A 27,068-nucleotide genomic window follows, 5' to 3' on the forward strand; every position below is an offset into this window, starting at 1 on the left:
ACTACCATTTTTTATGGTAAATACAATATTTATCTACCCAAAAATCGAATTGCGTATAAACTTAGGAAAACAATTGATTTAATAAATGAAGTAATATTTTTTGAAGAATTTTCATTGTTATATTTGGAGCAAACGCTATTTACACATTTTTTGACTTAAAATGTTACAATTTATAAATCCCATCCTTCTTTTACACCACTTGTTTTCAGTCCGATGTTATAATTGTTTGGTTAATTTTGCTTACGAAGATTGAGTTTGAGATAAATAAACCAATTCTTATTCTCTGCCTATACGAATATTTGCAAACACTTAACTCTATATTTTGTAAAAAAAATCATTGACATTATTTCATATATTAAAAGAAATGAGTTGATCGCGTTCCTAAAATAACTAAGCCATTTGTTATTAAGAAAGAGAACTAATCTACCAATTGATTTAATACTATATTAACCAACTAAAACAAAACTTAAACTTAAACTAATAAAATTTAAATGAGTAGAAGACATCCTTATAATTCCAAACTTCATTTACTTGCCATGTTGAAGCTCTTCACAACATGAGTTTAAAAGATATGTACCTGATATTGGAAGCAAAAGAAAATGAAGATAAAAATCAGCGGCAGTAATAACAGTACAACAGCAACAACTGCCCAGCAACAGTAACAACCCAGTAACAGACCGGTGGAGTAGTAATCCCAAAAACAAAAGCTTTAAGCTTTAAATGAAACAACAACCATTAATACTAATTTCAAACAAAGAAAGAAAGCAGTAGATTTTTTAGCTTTTATTTTTATTTTTGAAAGCTTAAATATTTTTCGGAATTTTTCTCTCTTCTATTCTCTGTCCGTTTTTTCTCTCTATCTGTGTGTGTATTTTTTTTCTTATCTCTTTCTATTGTCTCTCTCTGTATTCTGTCTTGTGTTCAAGACTTCACATATATAACCCATCCCACAAACCTTTCAATTAATTAAAATCCATACTTTTTCTCTACCCAACCCATTATCTTTCCACTCATCCACATTACATTAAATAAACATATCACACCACCCCATTATATTTTGTCCCCCATGCTTCATTTAAAATAATGCAAGATTCCCCTTTAAATTAAATTTTGTCCCCCCTTTATATTAAATAATCATATCACAACCCACCCCGTTTCATTTTGTCCCCCATGCTTCAAATAAACAATTACAAAATGTACAATTCCTAAACTACCCCCTCCGACCTTACTGAAATTACCAAACTACCCCTGAACGTACTACAAATTTACCAAACTACCCATCAGCTATAACACATCAATTAATCAAACTTAACCAAAATATAGACAATATGATCAATTTCTAACAATGTTCAAACAACAATATGAACACGGATGAACATCATAACAACAATATCACATGAACACGATTTTAACAACATTTCAACAACAAATCACATGAACACGAATTGAACAACAAAGAACAACTAAAGTTTGATTGAACAATATTTTAGCAACAAAACCTATTTTCGGATTTACACAACAACAACAATCAAACAAGTACATTTAGATTAAATTCAATAATATTGAACTTAAAATCAACTCTAACAACATTACAACAAACAATTCTTATATTAAACTTTAAACAAGATTATGAGAACAATTCAAGCAATAATCATAAATGGTAAACAAGAAATCAAACTATACAAAATTCGGATTCAAGATCATCCAAACAAAGTATGAACATAAATGAATCTATTTTAACACAACAAACATGACGGATTAAACGATTAAATCAATATATTCCTTTAACACAACTAAATTCTTTAAACAAATAACAAGATCGACGAAGAAACAAATATGAACTTAAACTTGAACTTGACAATATTAACAATTTCTAACAATACATAAACACATGAAACAAATTGAAGAAATATTTAATTAAATTTCAATTTGTATCTAACAAACATCAAACTAACAAATATTCACTTAAACAATAATACAAACATGACATGAATATGAAAACAACTAATTAAACTTCCATTTTAAAATCTGAAAATTAATTTAACAAATAACACATGAACATGAACTAAAAATTAATTCAAACGATAAACAAAACAAACATTTGTTGATTTTAGATTCGAAAATATCAAAACAAAATACGGACAAAATAAAACTCAAAAACTACTAACCGGATCGAAAGACGAACAACGACCAAACAAACAACGAACTTGACGATGAACTCACGACGTATAGGATCTTCACTTGACGAAAAACCCTCGACCTTTGCCGGACTTTAACCGGATTGCCTTGCGTCGTCAACAACAGTACAATGGTGAGCAACCAAACGGCAGACTCATGGGGTCGTCGATGGCAGTACGCAGCAGCGAAGGAGACGACGTGAAGCAGCAACAGTCCAAAGCAGCGAGCAGCAGCAACTGTCGACGACGTCCATGGCGGAATGGACTGCTTCCGATGGCAGCGTGCGAGCTTGGTCGTGACGAGCAGTGGTGATGGGAGCTTCGAACAACAGCTGACTCGTCGAGGCTGTGTTCGTTTGGTTGTTTGGTTGAGATAGAAGCAACAGCGACATAGACGTCGAGCTCAACGAGCTTGAGCTCGACGAGCTTCATCAATGGCGGATAGGGTTGGGGTCGTTTGAACGCGAAGGAGGTTGTGTAGTCTGGTGGTGTTTGGACGGTGTTTGGGTGGTGTTCGACGAAGGGGGGTGGCTGCTGGGTAGCCATGGCAGCTCACTATTTTGGAGATGGAGAAGAAGAAGAAAAGAAGAAGAAGAATGATAGGGGGGCGGATGACTTAGGTCATTTTTAGGGTTTTTGGGTTTTTTTTTTGTTTTGTTTTGTGTCTTTGATATGCAAGATAGGGGTATTGGGTCTTTTGGGTTATGGACTGAGTCGACCCAGTTCGAAATGGACTGGGTCGTAGGGAAGATTGGGCCATTTTTTGGGCCTGTGGCTTGAAATTGAAGAAGAGGCCTAATTCCGACTTTCTTTATATTTTCGCTCTCTTTTCTTCTTTTATTTTTTCTAAAACTAAATTATAAAAATACTTAAACTATTATTAAAAACTAAGTTAAGTTATAAAGGCGCAAATTAACTCCCAATAACAATTAACGCACAATTAAGTATTAATTAAGCATAAAATTGTATATTTGGACATTAAATGCTAAAAATGCAAACGATGCCTATTTTTGTAATTTTTTAATTTTTGTAAAAAAATTTAATTACTAACAATTGTAGAATTAAATCCTACATGCAAAATGCGACACATTTTTATATTTTTTAATTTAGTGAATAAACACGCACAGACAAATACAAATAATTCTTCAAAATCACAAAATATCACAAAATTGCACACCAAAGAAAAATCAATTTATTTTTGAATTTTGTTGGGAGTAATTCTCATATAAGGCAAAAATCACGTGCTTACATATGTTACCCCTTGTCAGGCTATTGTTGAGTTGAGGTTACCTTGCATTGTGTTCTTAGTGGATATTACGGATGTTTAGGTTGATAATTCTTCGTGTTAGGTGTTGTAACAAGTTTAGTTATAGCTGAGGTAGTTAGATGCTGAAACTAGTTGAGTTATAGCTTAGTTATGGCTGTTTCTCCCTTGCTGGGAAGGTTAATTATAATTATTGTTGATTGTATATGTGGATCGGGTTTCACGCCGCAACAGATATTATATTGGATCGGGTTGCACGCCGCAACAACTATATATGTGGATCGGGTTGCACACCGCAACAAATATTATATTGGATCGGGTTGCACACCGGTATTGTTATCGTATTGATTGTAGACATCGAGTGTTCTTTCATACTTTATTAAGTTTCTGATAGAACTGGTATGTGTCCCCGAAGCATGTTTCCCCCTCCCTTTAAAACTGTTGTTACCTGTTTATATTTCTGATGTATATTATATAACTGCACAGGTTTATCTGGAGTCTTGTCCTAGCCTCGTCACGACCTCGCCGGGGTTAGGCCAGGCACTTACCAGCACATGGGGTCGGTTGTGCTGATACTATACTCTGCACTCTGTGCAGATACCGGAGTAGCCTTTGGTCAGCAGCAGTAGCTCGGGAGCCAGCCTTCAGTCCACCGAGACACCGAGGTAGCCTTGCAGGTGTCCGCAGACCCAACGTCTCCTTTATCTTATTACATATTCTGTTATCTCAAGTATTCGAGACAAACAGTGTTATATTTCTTTCAAACGGTTGTATTTAGTACTCTTAGTAGTCCGTGGATGTTGTGACACCAGGTTCTGGGTAGAGGCATGTATTGACTTTTGAAACATTCTGGTTTTATATTTATTTAAGACTTCCGCTTAAATCTCATATTCCGTTGTTATTTAACTGTTTATTTCCATGTTAATCTAATTGGTAAGAAGTTTTAAAATAAAGGAGTTCATGATTTCTAAGTTCATGGCTTGCCTAACTTCTACGAGTAAGCACCATCACGACTCCCGAGGGTGAAAAATCCGGGTCGTGATAACATATCCTAAAACATTATTCAAACTTGTACAAATATTCAAAACTCTTCAAATAACATCAAAACAACCAAAACACATCGGATTCAAGCCTAAGTTTCTAAAATCTTCTGAATTCTGCTTTCGATCAAAATACCCAACCAAAACACGTCCGAATGACCTGAAATTTTGCATACACATCCCAAATGACACAATGAAACTACTACAACTCTCGGAATTCCATTCCGACCTTCAGATCAAAATCTCGCTATCAAACCGAAAACTTCAAAAATTCACCCTTCGGCGTTTCAAGCCTAAATTAGCTATGGACCCCCAAAACACAATTCGAACACGCTCTTAACCCCAAAATCACACAACGGAGCTAACGAACATCGAATTTCCATTCCGCAGACGTCTTCACACTATTCCAACTAAGGTCAATTTTCCAACACTTAAGCTCTCATTTAGGGACTAAGTGTCCCAAAACTCCCCGAAACTCAAACCGAACATCCCGGCAAATCACATTAGCAGAAATAAACTTGGGGAAAGCAGTTAATAAGGGGTCGGGGCGTTAATTCTTAAGACGACCGGTCGAGTCGTCACACATGAGTATCTACCAAGGTCTGAATACAACAAGAGTCTAAAAATGTACTAAATATAGTAATGAAAATGAGAGGAAGGAAATCAGATCTGTGAACGTCGTGCAACTACCTTGCTAACTCCGATGACTCCGCCTCTGAGCAATTAACACCCGCTACCGGGTTCCGAAATACCATTTATAATCAAAGAGATGAAAACTATAATCGGCCCTTCGGGCAAAACATAGTTTGTACACGACCCTTCGGCATAACAGAAATTCCCAACCATTTCATAACTTAAAACATCAGTTTAAATAAAAGTTATTTAAAACATTGGTTCAACCTTTTCAATAGAGGCTCGGTCTAAAGATGAGTGAAAGCAGTAATTAAATCAACATATTTAATAGAAACTCACTTTAAAGAGGAGTGAAAAAAATAGTAAGTTCATAAACAGGCCCCTCAGGCAAAGCATCACTCATGTACATGTATATCTATAGCCCATCAGGCAAGCCTCTCAGTCTCTCGTGACTCCACTCTCACAATCAGCGCTCACACTCAGCACTCACACTCAATAGGCACTATATAGTAACCACTGCAGCGTGCAGCCCGATCCATATATCACTGCGGCGTGCAGCCCGATCCATAAATATAGTCGACTGCGCTCACTGGGGGTGTGCAGACTCCGGAGGGGCTCCTACAGCCCAAGCGCTATATCGTTGCGGCGTGCAGACCGATCCAATATATATATATCGCTGCGGCGTGCAGCCCGATCCATATACATATCACTGCAGCGTGCAGCCCGATACATATACATATCACTGCAGCTACATAAATATATATACATTCATATATATATATATATATATATATATATATATATATATATATATATATATATATATATATGAATGTATATATATTTATGTATATGTATGTATATGTATATGTATTGCTGCGGCGTGCAGCCCGATCCATAGATATATAATCCTCACAACCAGGCCCTCGGCCTCTCTCACTCATTAACCTCACAATCAGACCCTCGGTCTATCTCAGTCATCAACCTAACAATCCGACCCTCGGTCTATCTCAGTCATCGATCTCACGATCACCCGGACCATCAGTAAGACAGGGAACTCAACCCAAACAGTTTTCACATTTAAAGAAGTAAAGTGATAAAACCATATTTAGACAATAAACAGATAAAACATGACTCAGGATATACATTCAAAACAAATAGAGTGAGGAAAAATAGTAAAAATACCCCTAAGGGTCTCAACAGGTTGGCACAAGGCCCCAAACATGGCATACAGCCCAAAATATAATATCAGTCTCTAAAACATGGAATATCATAAGATTTTCAAATCAAACACGCTACTTAACATTTTTATGGGACGGACCAAGTCACAATCGCCAACGGTGCACGACTCCACGCTCGTCATCTAGTGTGTGCGTCACCTCAAGTAGCACAACAATATGAAATCCGGGGTTTCAAACCCTCAAAACAACATTTACAATCATTACTTACCTCGATTCGGTCCAAACTCTAGCCCGCGATGCTTTTTCCCTCACGAATCGACCTTCGAATGCTCCAAATATAGCCACAATTAGTACATAACTACTAAAATATGCTAAGGGAATAAAGCCCACTCGAAAATATCCAATTTATATCAAAAATCCCGAAATTGCTCAACCCCCCCCCCCCCCCCGAGCCCACGTCTCGGAATTCAATAAAAGTCACATCAATAGAATCCTCATCCTCTCACGAGTCTATACATACCAAGAACATCAAAATCGGACCTCAATTGCCCCTTCAAATTCCCAGTTTACACTCTCCAAATCCAAGCCCAAATTCCCCAATTTTGGCTTTAATTTTCACATATTTCATGATTAAACAAGTAAGAATCAACATAGGATCGAGTATATAGTTCAAAAATCTTACATCCAAGTGTTACCCTTCGATTCCCTCTTCAATCTTTCTCAAAAGCTCTAAAGATTGCTCAACAATGGAGAAAATAGACCAAAAATCGTGAACTCACTTTCAAAAGCTCTAAAGAACGCGAGGCTTGGACCGCGTTCGCGAAGCACAAAAAATTTGTTGTCCAAAAATTCCCTTACGCAAACGCGACATCCAGCTCGCGAACGCGAAGCGTCCGCTTTCCAAACCAACGAGAACGTGACCTCCTTACGCAAACGCGAAGCACAAAAGGCTGGGACCCCATCTAATTCTACTTACTGTATGCGAACGCGGTACATGCCTCACAAATACGAAGAATCAAACATCACAACATCACGAACGCGACACACGAAACACGAACGCGAAGGCAAAAATTCGCGCCTCAAAGGAACACCCTTCGCGAACGCGGGTCCCAGACCGCGAACGCGAAGAACAAATTGTCTGCAGCACTTCAGTTGGTTTTTTGCAATTCCACACAACATGAAATGGTCCGATAGACCACCCGAAACTCACCCGAGGCCCTCGGGACCTCAACAAAACATGACAACACATCCCATAACCTCATTCAAACTTGTTCCAACCTTCGGAACGCTCAAAACAACATTAAAACACCAAAATCGCATCGGATTCAAGCCTAAGAATTTCAAGAACTTCCAAATTCTGTTTTTGATAAAAAACCCAACCAAACCACGTCCGAATGACCTGAAATTTTGCACACACATCACAAATGACACAACGGAGCTATTGCAGCTTCCGGAATTCCATTCCGACCCCTATATTAAAATCTCACCTATCAACCGAAAAACGCCAAGATCTCAATTTCGCCAATTAAAGCCTAAACCTTCCACGGACTTTCAAAATGCATTCCGATCACGCTCTTAAGTTCCAAATCACCTAACGAAGCTAACCAAATCATAAAAATTCCGATCCGAGATCATATACCTACAAGTAAAATCTTGGTCAAACTTTTCAAATTTCAAATTTCAAACTTCAAACTGAAAACTATTCTTCCAAATTCATTACAATTACCCTGAAAACCAAATCCAACAATTTACATAAGTGATAATCCATCACGCGGGGCAAGTCATGCCCGAGAACTAACGAGCAAGGTGTAAAAGCTCAAAACGACCGGTCGGGTCGTTACAAGATAACAAAGATTCAAGGTTATAATTCAAACCTAGGTTTTTTTTAGGTGGAGAAGAAGAGAAAGGGGCAGCAGCTCCAGCGGTGGCTCAAGCAGTCATAGTGGTGGTGCGGGGTGGGGGGATTGATTTGTGTGAGGGAAATAGAGAAGGGGAGGGAAATGTGATGAGAGAGAGTTGGGGAAATTTTGTTTTAGAAAATAAGAGAATGGGAGGGGGAAACCCGTTTTTGAGTCTGGATTTATAAAAAGCAACCAACGTTGGTCGCTATTTTTGGTAGCTAATTAAGTTTTGACCGTTTGACCAAAATAGCGACCAATGTTGGTCGCTATTTTTTTACTGTTTGACCAAAATAGCGACCAACGTTGGTCACTGTTTCTAAAAAAAATTAAATAACTTTTTTCTATTTTGGTTTTTAAATATTATAAGCTATAAAAAATCTTATTAGCTATAAATATTTATTTTATTTAACTAAAATAGTTATAAATAATTAAAAACTATAAGCATAATCTTTAAAAAAATATATTAACTAGGTAATTACTTTTAATAGATTATAATAGCATGTATGTAAAGGAATTTTTTAAGTTATATTTAAGTATATGAGTAATTTCATACATACGCATAAACTATATTGTAATTGATGATCAATCTTATACATTACTACGTACGAATAATTAATGAACTGATAAACCAATATAATATTATTCTATGAATTGTGTGTGTGTGTGTGTGTATATATAGACACACACACACACACACACACAGACAGACACTTCACTGTAATACTATAACGTATATATAACTTGTTATAGTATATGTTAGTGTGTGTGTGTATATATAACACACACACTTCGTGCTACTTTAACTACATATATAGCATGTTATAGTACATGATATTGTATTCATTATTTGAACAGAGTTAATGAATTACATTCATTCATCACTAGGTTATAAGTCGATGAATCAATTATAACAGATTAATTGATATAAGTCGAGATATATTATTTTTAATATTCAACGATGCATCTGAGTAGGTTATAAATCAATGAATCAATTTACGCACAGATATATTTGATGAAAAATTATATATACTAATTAGGATCTTGACAAGTCTATCAATCCCTAAAAGAACCTCGAGAGAAATTGTATCTTCTTTTCTTGTTCATTGACACTTATCTTGCATAGTACTAACACATACAGGTACTTTCAAGACTTCTTCAGAAAGATTTTGTAAATCCCAAGACTACTTTTAAATAAAAGACAACACATTAATTTTGAAAAGAAAAGGCTACAGATTGAATGCCATAAGTAGTGAGACTTTTTCTCTGACCAGTAGTCTTTTCTTGTCAAAAAAATATGTATGCGTACATTTCTTTAAATAGTATATAATATAATTTAAAAGCAGTCAAGACACTTTGATTTGTCAAAACTAGAAACTTTGATTTGCACACATAGGGTCCTTTGGTTGCCGGTTAGATTTATGCAGGTATTAGTTATTCATGTATTAGTTATGTATGTATTAGTTATGCAAGAATAAATAATACAGGGATTAGTTATGCATATATTAGTTGTATATGGATTAGTTATGCAAGGATTATTTTTTTTGAATATTAGTTGTATATGGTCGGGTTCTTTTAGGGATTGATAGACTTGTCAAGATCCTAATTAGTATATATAATTTTTCATCAAATATATCTGTGTGTAAATTGATTCATCGACTTATAACCTACTCAGATGCATCGTTGGATATTAAAAACAAAACGTCTTGACTTATATCAACTAATATGTTATAATTGATTCATCGATTTATAACTTAGTGATGAATGAATATAATTCATTAACTATGTTATATTACAAAAGTATTAAAGGATTACATTTATATTATTTAGATAATAAATACAAAAGTGATTTTTAATTTTGACCAATGTTGACATGAAAAGCGACCAACGCTGGTCGCTAATTTTAAATAAGATTTATTTATATTTTATAAAATATTTTAATTAATAATATAATTATTAAACGTTAGAACTGGGTCACAAAAGAGCGACCAAAGTTGGTCGCTACTTGCTTCCCCTTTCATAACCGACCAACTTTGGTCGCTAACTTTGAATTATATTTATTTATATTTTATATTTTTTTAAATAATAATATAATTATTAAAATTTTATAATTGGGTCCCAGATTAGCGACCAAAGTTGGTCTCTATCTGCTTCCCCTTTCGTAAGCGACCAACTTTGGTCGCTAATTTTAAATTATATTTATTTATATTTTATAATTTGTTGTGACGACTCGGCCAGTCATCTCATGAGTTACCGCTCCGTTTTTCCCATTTCTGCTTCTAATTGCTTTGTATTATGGTTCTATATGCGATCGGGTTGATTGGTTAGGGTTCGGAAAGGATTTGGTAAGAATTGAGGCAAAAAGTCTCTTTAGAGTGAGTTTAAGTTGGAAAAGTCAATCGGATGTTGACTTGTGTGTTAGAGGGATCGGATGTGAGTTCCAATTGTTCGGATAGCTTTTGGAGGTGATTTGGAACTTAGGAGCGTGATCGGAATGAGTTTTGGAGGTTCGGAGTAGATTTAGGCTTGAGTTGGTGAAATCGGATTCTTGGCGATTTCCAGTTGATAGGTGAGATTTCGATATAGGGGTCGGAATGGAATTCCGAGAGTTGCAGTAGCTTCATTGCGTCATTTGGGATGTGTGTGCAAAATTTCAGGTCATTCAGACGTGGTTTGGTTGGGTTTTTATCAAAAGCGAAATTTGGAAGATTTTAGAAGCTTAGGCTTGAATCTGAGGTGTTTTGGGTGATTTGATGTTGTTTGGGGTTTTTTGATGATTTGAACAAGTTTGAATGAGGTTTTAGGAAATGTTGATGCCTTTAGTTGAGGTCATGGGGGCCTCGGGTGAGCTTCAGAGGGTTGAACAGATCATTTTGAGTTAAGAGAAATTGCAGAAAAATGTTTTCAGCTGTTGTAGGTGATTTGGTCTTCGCGTTCGTGAGAGGACCCTCGCGTTCGCGAAGGCCAGGAAGGGAGGTGTCATGTTTGGCCTTCGCGTTCGCGAAGGGTAGTCCCGTGTTCGCGAAGGGCTGGATTTGGTAGGCATCGCGTTCGCGTGAGTCTGGGTCGCGTTCGTGTAGGTTGGTGAAGCTGAGGCATCACGTTCGCAATGGGGGAATGCTTTCGCGAAGAAGAATTTTGGTCAACAGAATTTTTGTGCTTCACGAACGCGAGGCTTTGACCGCGTTCGCGAAGAAGGATTTTCAGGCCTGGGCAGAATGTTTAAAAGGTCGTCTTGTCCGTGAATGTGGGTCTATTTTCCTCCATAGTTGCTCATTTTTGGAGATTTTTGAAGGAGATTGAAGAGGGATTCAAGGAGAAACGTTTGGAGGTAAGATTCTTGGTCTAGAAACTCGATTATTATGTGAATTTCACCTAGAAAATCATGGAATTTAAGCCTAAAATTGAAGAACTAGGGCTTGAAATTGGAGACCAAACATTTGGGATTTGAAGGGTCATTTGTGGATGGATTTTGATGTTCTTGGTATGAATGAACTCGTGGGGAGATAAAGAATCTGTTGATGTAAAAAATTTCGAATTCCCAGACGTGGGCCCGGGGGTCGGGTTTGGCCAATTTCGGGATTTTTGGTATTTTTCGATTGTTTTCGCTTGGGCTTCGTTCCCTTAGCATATTTTGACGTCATGATTCTGAGTTAAATAGATTCGACGCGAGTGGAGGCCGATTCGAGGGGCAAAGGCGTCGCAAAGTAGTATTTTCACTGGTTTGAGGTAAGTAACCATTGTAAATCTAGAACTGAGGGTGCAAAACCCCGGTATTGGACTTGTTTTTGATAAATGCGATGTCGCACGTGCTAGGTGAAGAGCGTGTGGGCGTGCACCAGTAGGGATTATGACTTGGTCCGTCCTGTAGCGAATATTAAGTCGCGTATTTGATTTGGAAATATTATGTTATCTCGTATTTTGGATATTTATATTGTATTATAGGCTGTATGCCATGTTTGGGGCCTTGTGCCGACCTGTAGCAACTCTTAGAGGCATTTTGACTATTTTTCTCACTTTACTTTCTAGAAGTATATCCTCAGTCTTGTTTTACCCGTTTAAATGATTAAAACTGATTTTATCACTCTACTCCTAATTGCGAGGACTGTTTGGGTTGAGTTCCCTAATCTCTATTGATAAGCCCGAGAGGCTATGAGGTTAATGACTGAGAGAGGTTGAGAACCTAATTGTGAGGATATTTGTATATATGTGAGTTATGGATCGGCTTGCACGCCGCAGCAATACTTATATGGATCGGGCTGCACGCCATAGCGATATACATATGGGATCGGGCTGCACGCCACAGTGATATGACGCTTGGGTTGTAGGAGCCCTTCCGGAGTATGCACGCCCCCAATGAGCGTAGTCGACTATAAATATATGGATCGGGCTGCACGCCACAGTGGTTACTATGATTTATATTATTATTATTATGAGATATAATGAGCCGAGTGACTGAGAGGCTGCCTGAGGGGCCATATTCTGAGTGATTCCTTGCTCGAGGGGCCCTGTTATGATGTTTTCACTGTTTTCACTCTTCTTTTAAATAAGCCTCTATTGGATATATTGCTAAGTAATTTATTTCAATGTTTAAACTAGAAATGATGATTTTTATGATGGAACTGATTTTTAAGCTATATGTTTTGAACTGCTCGTTACTGCTTTCAGTCCTTATTTACTTTAGTTACTTACTGATTTGGCGTACTCACGTTACTCCTTGCACCTTGTGTGCAAATTCAGGTGCCCGAGCGACCGAGTGAGGGCTTTCAGCTGTTTCAGCATTTGACGGAGACTTCGAGGTAGCTGCATGGCATCTGCAACCCTGTTCTCTCTCCCCTATCTTATTATTTTTCGCATTTTCTAGACTATGGATGTATTAGGTAATCAGACTTGTATTAGAGGCTCTAGACTCGTGACACCAAATTGTTGGGGCTGTGTAGTTTCCCTGTTATCTTGACTTCCGCATATTTCTGTTGCTTAAACGCTTATAATGAATTTGGTATTTAAAACTTGCTTTAGAAAATGGCTTAAATGTTAAAGGAAAAAAGGTTATGGTAAATTGATTAGTTGGCTTGCCTAGTAATGTGATAGGTGCCATCACGATCGGTATTTGGGGTCGTGACATTTGTTTTAAATAATAATATAATTATTAAAATTTTATAGGTGGGTCCCACTTTAGCGACCAAAGTTGGTCGCTAATTTCAGTATTTCTTTGATCAAGCAAGTCTGACCAGTCCGGTCAATATTTTGACCACATTATCGACCAAAAAGCAACCAACCTTGGTCGCTAATGTTTTTAGAATAATTATTTAATTATTTTCTCCAATTTAGCGACCAATTTTGGTCGCTTTTCTTGACAGACCAATTTTGATCGCCATTCCGATGGATCTTCCGTAAGTTTGTCATCAACTGGTAAACCTTCAACTTTGGTACCACAAGAAGATACTCTAACAACTATTTCTATTTTTCTGTTTATTTTGGATATATTTTAATGGTGATTTTCCGTAACGCTATTTCTAATAAATTCTCCATTCCTATATGTTTGAGTTGGATATGACTGCCTGTTATTTCCTTCAAAAACGCTGGTTGTGTGATTTAAAAGGGTGGATATTTGAAGCATGTATGGAACAGACTAAGATGGCCTTCAATTATAGAAGATCATTGTTACTGGATTTTATCTTACATGATACTATATATAGTATATTTACATTTACTTTCATTATATCTTTCTGATGTTAGGTATGCGTCATGACATGTACCTTGCTATTGTGATACATTTGTACTTCAGTTATTGCAACCTGTTGTTTTTATATTTTGGTACAGACATTAAAATGATTTTGAGCAACTTACTTGGACTCATGCATTTTGACACATATAATTGAGTGAAGAGAAAAGATAAAGGAATGGTACATGTGAAATAAGTGATTATGACATGTATTGCCAATAATGGGAGTGGTATTTCTAATTTTTAGGTTTTTAAAATAGAAGATAAATTTTTAAATCTTACCTGCAGTTTTCACAAGCTCTAACCTTTGTAGAGAAGAATTGGTTTAGCTTCGTTGCCACTTTTTAACTTCCCTTCATTATATGCAATAGGCATTACAGATTTTCCAAGTGCAGAACTCCATTCAAGAAAAAAGAAATGCAACACTCTTAAAATTGCATGATTACAAGTTTGTTATTTTTATTTACATGTTATTCTAATTTTCACACCTTATGCACCGGCATCTTTCATAGCTTTTTTCATATAGTGTATAACCATTAATTGGCTACCGATCTACAATCACCTTTTATTTTCATAGATTCGAGAACTCACAGGGAAAGAAGATGTAATCACCCCTCCCTAAAAATGGAAATTGTCCTCTATCATCGAGATAATCATATTAGAGGCATTTTTGAAAATAGGAGTGATGACTGGATCAACTTTAGAATTCAGGAAAAAGTGTCAATTCATCCCTGACAGTAATGTCATGTCTTTTTGAGGTATTTGCATTAATTAGTGAGAACGGGTTCTTCTATAAACAATGCCGAGAAAACATGAGCTTAACATCTTTCTTCTTTGTTGGATTGACAAGGTAGAGTTATTTGAGCAGTTTATTGGCATGAGTTGTTCATAAGACATCATATTGTGGCTGTCTGATGGGCTTAACAATGAAAGTTTACACCACTTTTATTAACTAGCATTGTAGCATAACAGATTCTGAATTTTGAATATTCTTATATTTGTAAAATGGTACGACTACAAAGGAGGAGAAAATGAACGAATGTTAAGAAAACAATTGAAGACCACATGTGTAAGTTCAAATCACTTTGTTATGTAATTTTGCCTTAGCATTAATAGTATACAGAGCTATAAGAGTAGTCTAATTAACACTAAGTTTTGGTCATTGTAGTTAGTTTCTCATGATTTATTGCTGTTAGAACCCAAAATAGAAAGTAAAACAAGAAAAATAAAAATAATTATAGCATATAAGAATGATGGTAGTAGAATTCTAATCTCACTCATTGAATTATTGTTAACTGCTAAATTTGGATTGGTGGAGAATTATCACATGCAGTAACATTCTCAAAACAGGAATATCTGACATTCATGAAGATTATTTTGGCTTCGCTATAGATATTATTTAATGCTATTTGAAATAATATTTGGATATCAAATACTTTTGTTTTTCAAACTTCAACCAAATAATATCGAAATGCATACTTAACCTTTTTATTTCACCAGTTGTAATCAATGTAATAATTCATGTTAAAATCATGAAAAATGTTTGATTAATAGAGTATGACATTAATTATTTAGTCATATTTTATTTTTCTTTACGATCGCGCAAAGCGCGAATAAATGTACAAGTTATTAATATTTCGTGAGGCAAGATCCGACAAGTGCGGATTTCTTCGCCTGGAGTTGCATCGTAAATAATGTTGATATATATCATGGAATTTCACACCATCACTTTTACAAGTATAATTCTCGAGGTACTATAAAAAAGAGGATTATGTACTCTTGCAATGTACGAGTAATAAAGAATTTTTACCTAATTCTTAATTATAAACGTTTTTATCTCTAATAAAGAGATAATTTAATTATAAAAGTAATGAACTTTTTGAGAACCAAAAAGAAGAAGCAGAGATTCAGACTCCAATCTTCCGCTTGAATAAGACTTCATTGACAGCTATTAAAAAACTTTGAAACTTCGAATTTAAAAACTGAATTTTGCAAAATTAATATTTGTTTAGATTAGGTGTTCTCGAAAATAATTGAAATATCTGGTTGGAAATTATATCTCAATTTGCAGGAATTTTGGTAAAGATTCAAGTTGGTTTTGATTGGAATTTCAAATTGAATCTCAAAGAAAAAGAAGAATCATGATATACAAATAAGTTGTATGTATTGTATATGTCGGTTATATGTTATTTATATGTTCAATGTATCACTAGACATGCAGACATACAGTTCACGACATACAAAACACATGCAATAATATAATTGATGCAAGTTTGTATGCACCAATAATTTTATATTCTGATTGTATGCTACTATGTTTTAGTTGCTGACCGCAGAGTTTGAAACGAGAAGCTTGAAGTTCTATACTGCTGGTGGATTTGCGTTGCTCATATAATTGCTACAAAAAATTTCAAATTGAGATTTTAATTAAGATTAAACCTACTTGGGTAAGAGAAGAATGCATGCAAATGTTAGCACCACTTTTACATGATTCAAGGTGTAATTAGAATTTAGGACTATGTAGGTATATTATAATACTAATAGTAGTACTAGTAGCACTTGCCAAATATCTTGAAAAAGTCTATAAATACTGCCCCTGGTGGAGGATGGAAATGCATTACTATTGTACTAGTAATTACTCTTATCAACCTCTGAAGTCTACTCAACTAGGAGTATTAACATGGCTGGAAAAGTTGCTATCCTTCTCACCACTCTCCTTGTGCTTATTGCTGGTAACTTATTTTAGCCTCCTACATTGTTAAAATATAGATGCATATTGTTTGACATGTATGTTTTTTCATTGGCTTTGTATTTTAACGGTATCTTTGCACAAATAGCCGGACGAATTTACTGTTTACTTTTTTTAGCCAGTATACATATATAGATCTATACACTGATTATACACGATAATTCACATATTACACATGAATTATATATGTCTTATATATTTGCTGGCTATTTTTAGTTTAACGGCCGGGTGGAAGGCTATTTAAGTTAATTATTTTTTTTATTTTTTTGGGTACTAAATTCAATTTTGGATTTAAATATGATTTGCAGCCCATTCATTTTGGTCTACGAAAATTCATGTGATGGCCCTACGAGATCTACAACCATTTGCAGCGAAACTATCTCAATTACCTCCAAATTTTGGGCACCTTGTCAAAGAAACTATGATTGCACAAGTTTGACTTGTCCCGTTTGTGATTGGCATGATACATATGGGAGGATCTGTATGATAAGGCCTCGTCTCCAAGCTAAGGAATAAAATAGGAGACGTCATATGTGTTCTTCAATTAAATAAAAGAATATCGCTCAATATATATGTGTGCGCGCAATATATATTTCCTTCGATTTTATTTCCCATACATTTTATATGTCAGCTCCAAATCTCGTACTATGTGTTCTTCAATTAAATAAAAGAATATCGCGCAATATACATGTGTGCACACGCGATATATGTTTCCTTTGATTTTAATTTCCGAACCATTTTACGTGTCACTTCCAAATCTTCAGTTCCTGTTTATGCACTTTTCTCTAAGATAAGAAAATTGTTACTCATAAAATCTTAATTTGTCTCCTATTTTCTCCTAATTAGGCAGAATAAAGACCGATGCTTTCGATAGTAAATGATGCAAAATTGCTAGACTCGTGACAATATGCAAGTTTCTTAAAATACCATTAAAGAATCTTGAGAATTAAGTTGAAATGTATATCTAAAAAGTGGACAGATATTTCAGGGAAGCTAAACCATATCCTGTCATTCTTGATTAATTGCACAAGATGATAATGCATTTGATAGAGATCCTTTTTTTCCCTCTATGCAATTAGACATTTCAAAGTACAGAATGAAGAAAAGGGATATGGAGTTTCACTACTATATTACAACTCTGGTTTTAATTCATTGAGAGATTACAATAACAAGTATCTGGATTTAATCTTAAAAAAACTTGCTCTTCCATTTCTTAAAAAGTGAACTCGTTATTGTTACACCCCACATTATTTCTCTGCATATATGAAGTTAAGGATTAACGAGGGTTTGGTACCACCAATCAGCTGAAGGCACGTTACAGGGCAGAGAGGCAGTTTCATTTGGCTTGCGGCAACTGTCCCACCGAGCACAATGGCTGGTGGGGGGGGGATCCGTTTAGCACTTGGGACGGCAGAATTTTCTAAATTAGGTATAGTATAAAAGGTTTTGCAGCTCTCTTCTCTTTCATTCCAGGAGATATCACCCACTTTAGCTCACTCAAAATGCTCTCAAACCCTTTTAGAATTCCCAAAGAATCGAAGGCTAAATCGGAGGCGAACTCTATAGGATCTAGTGTGAAGAAGCTTGAAATTGTCAGTGTAATATCAGTTATTTTTTTATATCGATTTCTGAAGATCCATTAAGGGCGGAGTTAATCACCATAGGAGCATAAGAATTCAAAAGGTGTAACTAGTTCTTCAAAAAGGTATGTAAGGCAACCTTCATTCTTGGCATGATTTGGTGTAAGAATCTCTCTCTAAAGGATTTCTGTGTTGTAAGATTGGTTTGTTCTAAACTTTCTGAATAACGTTGTTCCTGTTCTTGTACATTTTTGCTAGTAGCATTTCTTTCATGTCTAAGATGTTCTCGGTTATTATCTTGAGGTCGAAAAATATGATTCATTTGAGTTACTCTTAGTATTTATTGAAAATGATCTTGAATGGCAGTTATATACATGTAAATGTATCCATTTTACTTACCGTGCCACGTTATATATAGAGGACCAGGCACGACACCTATTGTGCAACCACTGATCAATTGTGTTTGATGAGATACAATGTGAAACACAACCGAGCCCTTGTGTGGCCGGGTATGACCGAGCTCTCTATGAGGCCGGGTACAGAATCATATACTATGAAACACCATCGACACTACTAGAAATACAGCATTTTCCCACGGAAATTTCCCATGGATAAATTATTAGTGGCAATTCCCACCGAAACTCAGTAGGAAAAGTAAAATTTCTTGTCCACGCAAAAACAATAATGTTTCCCATTGTCTATCTGTGGGAACATTTTGGCGCAAAAATGAGCGCAATTTACTTTCCTCTAGTTCTGTGGGAAAAGTCATAAAAAATAATTATATAAAACTAAAAGAATTTCCCCGGGAAAACAGTGGGAAAAATAAAAAAAATTGTTTTTAAATATTTAAATATTTTCAAATATTCCGCGTAAACAAAAAATTTTGAACTTTGAATTTTTATGTTTTATGGAAAAGGTTTTCCCACAGAGTTCCCACGCATGTAGTGGGACAGTTATCTTATTATTCACATACGGCCTTTTAGTTTTCTCTCACTCTATATTTCATAGTTTCTGCCCTTTCCGCCTCTGTCTCTCCGTCGAGACCAATTTTCACCTCGAGCTCACTCCGATCCCTTCCCAGGTAACTCTCGTTCTCTCGCTCCTCTCTCTCTCTCTCTCTCTCTCTCACCCCCTCCTTTCCGATTTTGATTTTTCAAAATTTAGGGATTTTTTGCTATTTCAAACCCTAGGTTTGAAAAAATTATTGTTATTAAACCTAAGTCTTTTATGTCTTATAGAGCGTAATTTAGGAATTTTCTGTCGAAATTTAGGGATTTTATATCGCAATTTAGGGACATAAATCTAAGTCTTTTGGATCCCCCCTTCCAAAAGACCAAGCCAGCGCATACATCTTTTAGGGATTTTATAGTTGTTGCTGATTTCGGGTTTGTCGCAGCTGAGCTTCATCTCGGAAGTTTCTCCATAGTAAACAACTGCAAATCATCCTCATTCTTCAATAGTGTTCCATTGATACACCTCTCAAAACCTGACTCAAAGAACCTCATTGTAAAGGCCTGTGAAGAATTTGGATTCTTCAAAGTCATTAACCATAGCGTCCTTACAGAATTCATAACTAAACTTGAATCTGAAGCCATCAAATTCTTCTCCTCTCCCCTTTCTGAGAAACAAAAAGTTGGATCTCCCGACCCTTTTTGGCTTTGGCAACAAGAAAATTGGACCCAATGGCGATTTCGGTTGGGTTGAATATATTCTTGTGTCAACTAACTCTGAATTCAATTACCCAAAGTGTGCATCTATATTAGGTGTAAACCCGAAAACAATACGGTAAAATAATTGGACTAAACAGAGCATATTTTGGGAGTTACCTTATTAGAAGCATAATCTTCTTCGACATAACTTGGATGTCATGCATATTGAAAAGAACTTCTTTGATAACCTGTTTCATACTGTAATGGATGACAAGAATAGGACAAAAGATAACTTGAAGGCCAGGATGGACTTACAGGAATACAGGTGAAGAGAATTAGAACTACGACAAGAAAATAATAGGATGGTGAAGCCTAAGGCCAGTTATTCATTCAAAATGGATGACAAATGAAAGATCTATGATTGGGTTCGAAATTTGAGAATGCCTGATGGGTATGCTTCAAACTTATCCAATTGTGTTGACATGAAAGAAGCAAAGCTGATGTATATGAAAAGCCATGATTGTCACATTTTCATGGAATCATTACTTCCTATTGCATTTAGATCATTTCCAGAGAGAATATGGAAACTCATCACAGAGATAAGCTTATTTTTCAAAGACCTATGTTCTAATACATTGAGGGAGGAAAATCTAGTTTTCATGGAAAGTAACATCCATTTAATTATAAATAAACTGGCAAAAATTTTTCCATGTGATTTTTTCAATACAATGGAACATCTTCCAATTCATCTTGTAAGAGAGGGACGACTTGGAGGGCCTGTTCAATGTGGATTGATGTATCCATTTGAGAGGTAATAACCATTAATTATTTTTCCTTTATGTGTTTTGATTACACTTCTTCCCATCTAAAATTATGCTATGTTGGATTGTTGGCAAATGTAAACGGATGATGAAACAAAAATCCAAGATTGAGGGATCAATATGTGAAGCATATCTAGTTAAAGAAACTTCTCATTTCTGTTCATATTATTTTGAGCATCACGTGCCATGTTTGAGAAATAGGCCAAATCGGCATGACGATGAAGGTGACAATGATCTTTTGGCACCGCCTATATCCATATTCAATCAACCCGGTAGAAGTTCTAAGAAATATCAAAAAAGAAATTGGACTGGGATGGAGAAAAAGTCAGCTACAACACATGTATTGCTCAATTGCCCCGAAGTTCAACAATTTTACAAGTAGGTTTGAAATTATATTATTGACCTACTTGCATGATCTATCCGTATTGTTCAGTACATGATATAACTTATACGGTCAAGTATTAAGAGTATTTTTGGGAAGGTATATTGGTAATTTACATTCTTTTTAACATAGGCTAATCTTGATAGTCAAATGCAAGGAGCTTCATATTTAAGTTTAAACTTTCTATTACATTCTATGTTGCACGACTCTCTTACCATCTGTATATAATGTGTTTTTCTCTCTTCTTTGGGCTAAAGCAAAAGAAGCAAACTTCCACCTTTTTAGGCAATGTATACCCTGTCACACCTCCTTTTTCGCCCGCGCCGCCGCGAAGGGGCGCGGAAGGGAGTTTTTCCAATTAAAGGACAATCGAAACGGGATTTATTTATTTATTTCAGAGTCGCCACTTGGGAGATCTATGGTGTCCCAAGTCACCGGTTGAATCCCGAATCGAGGAAAAGAATGACTCTGTTTAACAGTCTGCGCACCAGAAATCTGGATAAGGAATTTTGTTAACCCGGGAGAAGGTGTTAGGCATTCCCGAGTTCCGTGGTTCTAGCACGGTCGCTCAACTGTCATATTTGGCTTGATTGTCTGATTTTATACAATTACGAACATATGTGCGAATTTTAAACTCTTTACCGTTTTTATTATTATTATTATTATTATTTATCGAGAATTGCAACATCGTAAAAATATATCTCGAACCACGTCACATCAATGCACCCATGGTTGTTGGCATATTTCAACTCTGTTGAGATTTGGATTTGGGTCACATAAATGTGCACGCGAGTTTAAGAAGATAACCTTATTAAATACGCGCCTAAAGCGACTAGCGTATCATTATTTTTTTGGGTAGGGCTGTGAAATTTTGCTAAACGGCCTATCCCGAAGTCTAAGTATTTTAAAACAAATTATTGAGGGCCCGCAACTTGTGTATTCTTGTTTGTCGAGGCTCGCCTCATTTATTTTAAGGATATCCTAAAATGACTACATTTCTATTAAATTCGTCTCTAAAATAAAAGAGAAAAAATCCTAATTAATTACATGCTTGCCCAAAAAAGGCGTAACATATTAAATACTAGATTAAGACAAATGTTAACGGAAAGGAATATTACTAAAATTGAAATTATAAATAAAATACAGAATCGACAAATAATATATTCAAAAGAAACTAATTATCCTATAATTAGATTAAACTCGCATTGTTAGATGACTTGAACCGTTGGAATTAATTATTTACAACTATTTGAAACTAGAATCAATCTTAATTACTGATGCATATTCGAAAGTTTATTAAATTTAAACGTTAACTCGTCTTGTTTGAACTCAAATCATACCATAATGTCTAATTTACAAAATTAATTTAAATTCATGCTTTAACTAAATTTAGCTACATGTTCACGATTAACCTACTGTTGACAATATTAAAACCTTCATAGCTAGTGAACCAATCAGTTTTGCCAAGCCGATTCACTAAAGACCAACTTATGTTATTTTCCTCTTATTCCAATTATTAAACAATTTGACAGTAATGAGCATGCTTAAATATACACTACCTAATAATCAAACTAAAGCAGAGTATTATTTAATACATCACTACAAGATGCCTAGTTATGCAAAACAACAGAGATTTACAGAATAATTAATACATGAAATAGCCTAAATACAATCAGTAAAAGAAACAAAGAAAATGTTAAATTAAAACTTCAAAGTTCCATTCTTCATATGTATTCATGTTTTCACATTTCAGTTTACAATATCGACAAGGTTACAGCCGTGTACCTGGTATTGGAAGTAAAAGAAAAGGAAGATCAGCAGAAATGCAGTAGCATATAACAACAGCAACACCCCGCAACTAGTAACAACCAGCAACGAGAAACCAGTGACAGATTTTAAAATCAAAATAACAATCCAGCAATAACCAGTGAAGTAGTAGCAAATAACCAACCAAACTCAAGGAACAAACCACATGAAAATCCAGAAACACCAACAATAATCAACGGGCAAAAACAAAATGAACCTTGTTTTTTAGATTGAAAGACCAGTTAATGTTTAACCCTTAATTTTCTTTTAATGTTCGGAAAATTCTTTCTTTTAAACTCTCTTCAAATTCGAATCCTCAAAAATCTTTTTTCTTTTCGAATTCTTCTCCTTCTTCCTTTATTTGTGTCCAGCTCCCCCTATTTATTTACAAATTTGAAGCATTTAAACTAAATCTCACCATCTTCTACCCATCCCCCTTTTGAATCCCACTACCTAATGTTTTGTCCCTCACTATATTAAACAATATATTAATTCCCCACCATTATGTCTTGTCCCCCACTACGTATTATTTTAATATTATTGGTACCTAGTGGACGGAGCACTCATTAATTATTTTTTAGACTCATTTAAAATCCCGAAAATGCCCTTGAAAATACTGTAATTTACCATTCTACCCTGAAAATACTGCAATTTACCATTCTACCTCCATCAGCTATAACCAATTCACCTAATCAATCTAACCAAAATACATCATCTATAAATAATTCCTAATCAAATTTCATCAACAAATTTAGGCTAGAAACTCAATATTTTTTACTGAACAATATTTTTAACAACAAACATACTTTCAGATTCAATAACAGTAACAAATTGAACATAACAAACAAGTAGATTCAAATCACTCAATAATCAATTGAACTTTAAATTAAATCTAACAACATGATTAAACTAAACACTTCTATATTAAAACTAAACAAGAACATAAAACAAACTAAAGAAATAATCAAGAAATGATAAATAACGAACAAGAAAAGAATCAAACATATACTGATTTCAGTACCGAGAATATCAAACAAAATACGGACAGAAATAAAACTTAAACCAACTAACCGGAAATGAACAACGACGAACTCGAACAGAAACGGAAAACTCGGACAGCAACCTCGACGTACCGGATCTCGACTCAACGAAAACCTACCTTCTCTTTTAACCTCGACGAACTTAGACTGGACCTCACCGAACGACGAACAACGACGGACTCAAACAAAACCAAACGAGACTTTGACAGAACTTCGCCGGACTTTAACCGGACTGCTTCGCTTTTCCTCCGTCTATCTCTCACTTTGTTTCAATGACCTCTTGTTGCTGCTCTATCCGTGTGTGTGCGTGTGGTCGTGGAAGCAGCAACAGTGATGGTGGTTTGGGTTTGACGATGGTTCGACGCTCGTCGAAGAAGATGAAGACGGGGCAGAAGAAATAGCAACCATGGGAGGTTAGAGCTCGACGGACTATGGTTGTTTAGCAGATGGTCGTTTGGGACCTATGGGGACGAAGAAGAAGAAGCAGCAGCGATGGTTGTTTCACTGGTCGTTCATGGCTGCTGGACGAAGAAGAAGAAGACAAGGGTGGTCGACGCAGCAGCGCTGCTGCTCGTCAATGGCGGATGGGGGGTCGACTTGGGTGGTCCGACGGACTGTGAGGGCTGCGAGTTATAGAGATGGAGATAACGACGTGAAGGGGAAGGGGCAGCCATGGGAGGGGGGCGTTGGACGTGAGGAAGCTGGTTGCTGCTAGTTGGGCGACGAAGCAGCGGCCACGACGAAGAAGATGAAGACGGGGCAACCATGAGAGGGGAGGTCGCTGGACGTGAGGGAGCAGAAGCAGCGAGAAAGGCAGCCATGAGAGAGAGCTTGGTTTGGAGAAGGAGAAGAAGAGAGGGGGGGGGGATAGCTTTAGGTTTTTTAGGGTTGGGAAAAATGAAAAAATGAAAATGGGGGGTGGGGGTTGGGATTAGTTTGGGTTATGGGGCGGACTGGGTCGGGTCGACCCGGTGGGGTTATTTGGCTTGGGCCTGGTTGATTTAAATTAAAAGGTGGCCCAATCCGATTTTCTTCTTCTTTTATTGCTTCTTTTTTTCTTCTTTTATTTTTTTTTAAACTAAAACTAATTTCTAAAAATCCTAAATTATCCTATAGAACTAAATTAATTTATAAAAGTGCAAATTAACTCTCAATAACAATTAACACACAATTAAATAGCAATTACGATAAAATCACACAATTTGGACATTAAATGTTAAAAATGCAACATACATTATTTTTATAATTTTTTGTTCTCGTAAAACAAACTTAATTGCTCCTAATTGTAGAATTAAGTCCTAAATGCAAATGCGATATATTTTGTATTTTTTATTAATTTAACAAATAAACATACACGGACAAAATACAAATAATTATCCAAAAAAGCCACGAAAATTCTCAAAATTGCACACAAAGGAAAATTGTTTTATTTTGAATTTTTTGGGAGTAATTCTCTCATAGGGCAAAAATCACGTGCTTACACACCCTAATATCCTTATTTAGCTCTACAGCTTTTGCTTGTCTTTTTGACCTCACAAGTATCGCACATAGTGCCATTCTGCAAATCTTGCATATGTTTGGTAGGTAGATAGTGAAATAAGCTCTTGTTTGTTTCTGCTTCAAATGCTATAGAATCAACTTCTTGTTGAATTGTACCTATCACTCATGTAACAATATTATCTAAATTCAAATACCATCTCTTTTGGTTAATTGTTGTTCTTCCATCGCTCTTGTGTCAGTTTGGTGTTGCTTCGTTGTTGTTCTGTGTTTTCCTTATCTCTCTGTTTTTTTATTGTGATTATGACCTGATGTACCTATGATGGCAAAACCTTGTAGATAGATTAACTTTTGCATTCAAAGATGAAGAAAGCTAAAGAGAAAGAAAAATGAAGAACAATTCTAGAACCAGATAAAAACCAAAAACAATTGTAGTTCATTCTTGAGCTGTTTGAAAATGTGGAAAAGCCTAAAGACTCTTTCATATAATTCAGAATCTAATATTTCTATGTTTCTTCATTTGTGCCTGCTTATTGAGATTTTATATGTAAAAACTTTGTTTGGGTAAATATACTGAAATTCATCTTATTGTTTCCCCATTACAAATACTGGAGAACTAGTAGCTAGTAGATTATGGGTATTGATTTTTACAAAAGAGATGGTGTAGTAATTTTCCCCCATTAGAAGTACCGATGCATTGTCTACACATTATCTTTCTGTGTGTTTCACTTTAAAATTTGAGGAATAAAGTTACGTGCATAAATTTTCTTTAAATTTTACTTTTATAATAATTGTAATTTTTTTACAGGATAATTTCAAACAAATCTTGGAGGAGTTCATTCAAGCCAGCCGATTGATGATCAAGGTAGGCCAATCCAACCAACCCAAGAGGAGATCATGGACATGTGGATTAGGGCAGCTAGTGGCATGCATAAGGGGAGAGTTTACGGCCTTGGATCAGAGTTTAGTCTCGGTCGTCGCACTTCTGGATTGGTTGGTTCTTATTTTTTGTCATATTGCTCGGTTGATCTGGATGAGTTTGAGCAATTGAATAGGAAGGTAGCGAAGATTACAAAATTGTATCTTCAAGAAAGGGCTGCAAAGGAAGACGAGGCAACGCGAAGGGATGAAGAAGATAGGCTAAGAGAGGAAGAAATGAGGCGAAAGGACGATGCATTAAGACTTGTCACTAGTGATGTTAAAAGTCTCAAGTCTCAGATAAACTCCCTCTTAGAATCTGGTGCATTTCATGTGCCCCGTTCTCCAGCATCTGATGATAACTAAGGAGTAGTTTCTTTTATTAGCTTGTCTTGGATGGTATTTGGATGTTGAATATTGAATGTTGGATTTTTGAGTTTTTGTTCTACTTTTGGATTAGTTGGATTAATTATGAAATGAATTGATTAGTTGTTGTTTATGAAATGAATTGGATTGCATGTTGAATTTGGTATTTGAATGCTTAATTGTATTTAGTCTTGTATTGTTGGTTGTACTTTCTGTTTGGCAAGTGGTCTAGTTCTAAAAACAGATTTGGCCATGAAGATATTTTTTAGATTTCCCACCGACTCTGTGGGAATTTTGTGCATTTTTTTTCCAGAATTTCAACATTTCCCACTGATTTTTCGT

General features: G+C 35.7%; 1 long non-coding RNA gene across 1 annotated transcript; it reads left to right on the plus strand.

Annotated features, from left to right (window-relative positions):
* Nucleotides 1-19,191: 19,191 nt before the first annotated feature.
* LOC107762080 (uncharacterized) lies at nucleotides 19,192-26,868 on the plus strand. Its single transcript, XR_001642718.2, has 2 exons — nucleotides 19,192-21,095; nucleotides 26,251-26,868. It is a non-coding gene; the product is annotated as an uncharacterized LOC107762080 (long non-coding RNA).
* Nucleotides 26,869-27,068: the final 200 nt, after the last annotated feature.

The sequence above is a fragment of the Nicotiana tabacum genome, chromosome 1, assembly GCF_000715075.1.
Source record: "Nicotiana tabacum cultivar K326 chromosome 1, ASM71507v2, whole genome shotgun sequence".
Taxonomy (NCBI): Eukaryota; Viridiplantae; Streptophyta; class Magnoliopsida; order Solanales; family Solanaceae; genus Nicotiana; species Nicotiana tabacum.